The following is a 4,895-nucleotide window of genomic DNA, read 5'->3' on the forward strand; positions in this document are numbered from 1 at the left end:
TAGACACAAAATGCTGGACTTTTGAAGAAGGTTCTCGACCCGAAACGTTATCCATTCCTTCTCTCCAGAGATGTTTCCTGTCCCGCTGAGTTACTCCAGCATTTTATATCTATCATCGGTGTAACCAGCATCTGCAGCCCCTTTCTATCCATAAGCTTTAGGATTGTTTTGAACAAGGCGGCAGGGTGGCGCAGCAGTAGAGTTGCTGCTATACAGCGCCAGAGACCCAGGTTCGATCCTGCATATGGGTGCTGTCTGTGCCATTCCCCAGCCCACTTGCCCAGCTGATTTAGATCTTGCTGTAATGTTTGATAACCATCTTCGCTATCTTCGATATCTTCGCTATCTACAATACAACCCACTTTAGTGTCGTCTGCAAACTTACTAATCGTGCCTTCTACATTCTCATCCAAATTATTGGTATAAGCCACAAACACCGATGGGACCAACAGCAATTGCTGAAGCATGCCAAGCCTCACCAGTCACAGTCTAAAAACAATCTTCCACCCTCTGCTTCCTTCCATTAAGGCATTTTTCGATTCAATCAGATAGCTCTCCCTGGATCCCAGGCCATCTAACATTCCACAGCAGCCTCCCATGCAGTAGCTTATCACATGTCTTGCTAAAATCCGTGTAGTCAACATCTATGGTTCTGTCCTCAACCTTTTTGATTACTTCTTTGGTCTATGGGACGCAGCCCAGACCATCACACAAATCAACCTGACTTTGGTGCCTTCCCACATAGTGCGAAACTTTGATTCTGCTGTGTGGGGATGTTTTATGTTAAATTCTATAGTGTGTGTTCTTTATACCCTTTCTGGCTTAATCCCTCCCTTCACCACCTCCGGTTTAAATTCCAGTTGGAATATTTTGGAGGACCCAAGAACCAAGAACCTCCCTTCTATTGACTCAATTTTTTACCTCATGGTGCCTCAGCAAGGCCAGCAGCATAATCAAGAACGAGTTGTACCCTGGCATCTCCCCTGTCCCATCAGGCAATAGGTATAGAAGTGCGAATAGTGCACACCTCCAGATTTAGAGTCAGTTTCTTCCCAGCTGTTATCAGGCAATTGAATCATCCAACCACAACCAGAGAGCAGTGCTGAACTACTATCTACCTCATTGGTAACCCTCAGACTATCCTTGATTAGGCTTTGCTGGCTTTACCTTGCACTAAACATTATTCCCTTATCATGTATCTATACACTATCAATGGCTCCATTGTAATCATGATCTGTCTTTCTGCTGATTGGTTAGCACGCAACAAAATATTTTCATTGTACCTCGGTACACAAGGCAATAAACTAAACTGAAGTTCTTCAAAAATCTCAATCAAATTTGTGAAACACAATCTCCCATGCACAAAACCATGCTGGTTATCCCTAATCAACCTCTTTCTATCCAAATGTATATATATCTTATCCCCCAGAATATTCTCTGGTAACTTGCCTACAGCAGATGTTAGGCTCACTGATCTATAGTTCCCAGACTTTTCCTTGCAGCTCTTCCTAAATAGAGGCACAATATTAGCAACTCTTCAGTCTTCCGGCACCTCATTCATATCTAATGATGATTCATGTATCTCAGCCAGGGTACATGCAAGTTCTGCTTTAGCTTCATAAGTTCATATGTCATAGGAGCAGAAATAGGCCATTCGGCCATCGAGTCTACTCCGCCATTCAATCATTGCTGATCTATCTTTCCCTCTCCTGCCTTCTCCACAAAACCCTTGACACCTTTACTAATTAAGAATATGTCAATCTCCACCTTTAAAATACTCAATGACCTGGCCTCCACAGCCGTCTGTGGCAATGAATTCCACAGATTCGCCACCCTCTGACTAAAGAAATTCCTCCTCGCCTCCTTTCTCTGGTCCTAGACTCTTCACAATTTGATAAATTTCAATTAAGTCCCTCCTCACCCTTCTAAACTCCAGTGAGTACTGGCCCAGTGCCGTCAAATGCTCATCATACATTAACCCAATCATCCCTGGGATCCGTATACAATATACAGCACTGATACCCTACACTGCTCTCTGAAATGCAACAGTGATATTTCACATTGGGCTCTGATGCCCAGCACTGATATCCTACATTGAGCTCTGATATACTGTACAATACTGATACATGGAAACATAGAAAATAGGTGCAGGAGTAGGTCATTCGGCACTTCAAGCCAGCATCGCCATTCAATATGATCATGGTTGATCACAAAAAATCACTACCCCGTTCCTGCTTTTTCCCCATATCCCTTGATTCCGTTAGCCCTAAGAGCTAAATCTAACTCTCTCTTGAAAACATCCAGTGAATTGGCCTCCACTGCCTGTGGCAGAGAATTCCACAGATTCACAACTCTCTGGGCGAAAATATTTTTCCTCATCTCAGACCTAATTGGCCTACCCCCTATTCTTAAACTGTGACCCCTGGTTCTGGACTCCCCCAACATGGGGAATATTTTTCCTGCATCTAGCCTGTACAATCCCTTAAGAATTGTAGATGTTTCTATAATTCTTCTAAATTTCATTCTTCATGAGAATTTCTCATTCTTCTAATTTCCAATGAAGACAAGCCCAGCCGACACATTCTTTCATCATTTGTCAGTCCCGCCATCCCTGGAATTAACCTGGTGAACCTACGCGGCACTCCTTCAATAGCAAGAATGTCCTTCCTCAAATTAGGAGACCAAAACTGCACGTAATACTCCAGGGTCCAATAGCAAGAATGTCCTTAATTTAGTTCAACAAAGAAACTGACAAGTTACTAAAGAACTGTACAACTGCAGTATGACCTCCTTGCTTCTAAACTCAAATCCTCTCACAATGAAGGCCACATACCATTAGCTTTCTTCACTGCTTGCTGTACCAACATGCTTACTTTCAGTGACTGATGTACAAGGACACCCTGGTTCTTGCCACCAAAGTGGATAACTACACATTTATACACATTATATTGCATCTGCCATGCATCTGCCCATTCACCCAACATATCCATGTTACCTTGAAGCCTCATAACATCCCCTTTGCTGCTCACACTGCTACCCAGCTTTGTGTCATCTGCAAACTTGTAGATGCCTGGAAACTTGGAGATACACCACGCAGCTCTCTGATATTCATCACTGATACCCCATTCTGGGCTCTGATACCAAATTCTGTTACCCCATGCTGGACTCTGTATTGAACAATAACATCCCAAATAAGATTCTAAAACTCAGTACTGATATCACATACTGGCCACCGATATACAACACTAGACCACAAACTGGGCTCCAATCTGGAACATTGTTATCCCACAGTTGGCTCTGATATGCAAACCTGTTACCCTACACTGGACTCTGATCCCAATTGTGGGTGTTGATATCCAGCAATGGGATCTGATTCCGTGAACTAATATCCAGCCCAAAGCACGGACACCCAGTAATAGACTATGATATACTGCATTAATACCCAGTCCTAGGCTCTTTGCTGTTCCCTAGGATTTTGCCTTGTATCAACGATGGGCCCTGATATCTGGCATAAATCTGGTGTTAATCAATCCTGATTCGCAGCAATGGACACAGATAACCAGCTTTGCACATATGTACCCAAAGTTTGTCATAGATATGCTTCAATGATACCCAATAATACACTCGGCTACCTGACACTGATGCAACCGGTTGGCACTGATCCCCAATATGGATGCCAAACGGAACAGGAGGGCTGATATTCAACACGTACCCAGCACGTGGCACTGCTGCGAAAAATGAAGTTTAAGTGCTGATACATAACACCAGTTGGTGTTACCAAGCACCAATGCCCAGCAATGGGCACTGATGCCCAGTAATATGCAACAAGAATACACAATGAGCACTGATACAGTGTGACAGAAACAGGCCCTTAGCTACCATCCCCATGCTGACAAACAAGTCCCTAACTGGGCAAATCCCCTTTAATAAAGTCAGAGTTTGTGCAGCACAAAGGCCGGCCCTTCAACCCAACTCATCCTTTTATCAGCACTTAGTCCAAAGCCTGCATTGCCTTGGCAAATCAAGTGCAAAGATGGCCAACAAGGGCTATGATGTCTAACAGTAATATCCAAGAATGACCACTGATGGCGGAAACCGGTAACCAACGCAACTAATACTCATACGCAACATGGATACCAATACCCAGCGATGTGTAGTGGAACCCAAACATTGATTTGATACCCATCACTGACACCTGACATTGGGCAATTATACCCAACATTCATACATAACAATGAAAATCGGTGTCTATGAATGATACCCAACAATGGACACTGATACTGTATCTAACAATGGGAAGATATCTAGCAATGGACACTGATATCTAACACTGATACCTAATGATGGGCACGGATCACTAACAATAGATACTGACATCTAATGATGGGTATAGATATCTAACAATGGGCATAGATATATAACAATAGGCACTGATGTCTAATGATGGACAGATACCTAACGCAGGACATTAATCTCTTACTATGGGCACTGATATTTAACAATGTATAGTTATATAACAAATGGCAGATATCTAACAATTGGCAGATATTTAACAATGGGCACTGACATCTAATGATGGGCACTGACATCTAATGATGGGCACTGATGTCTAACAATGGATAGATATCTAATAAAGGTTGGATTTGTAACAATAGACACTAGTTTCTAACAATGGGCACAGGTATCTAACAATGGACAGATATCTAATGATGGGCACTAATATTTAGCAATAGGCAACATTCTAATAATCAGCAGATATCCAACAATGGGCAACAATATCTAACAATGCGCAATGATATCTAACAATGAGCAGATGTATAATAATGGGTGAATATCTAATGGCAGGTTAACAGTATCAAAACTGCCTGACAAATAATGAGTGATGCCAAAAGTTG

This window comes from Amblyraja radiata, chromosome 22, assembly GCF_010909765.2.
Source record: "Amblyraja radiata isolate CabotCenter1 chromosome 22, sAmbRad1.1.pri, whole genome shotgun sequence".
In the NCBI taxonomy this organism is placed as follows: domain Eukaryota; kingdom Metazoa; phylum Chordata; class Chondrichthyes; order Rajiformes; family Rajidae; genus Amblyraja; species Amblyraja radiata.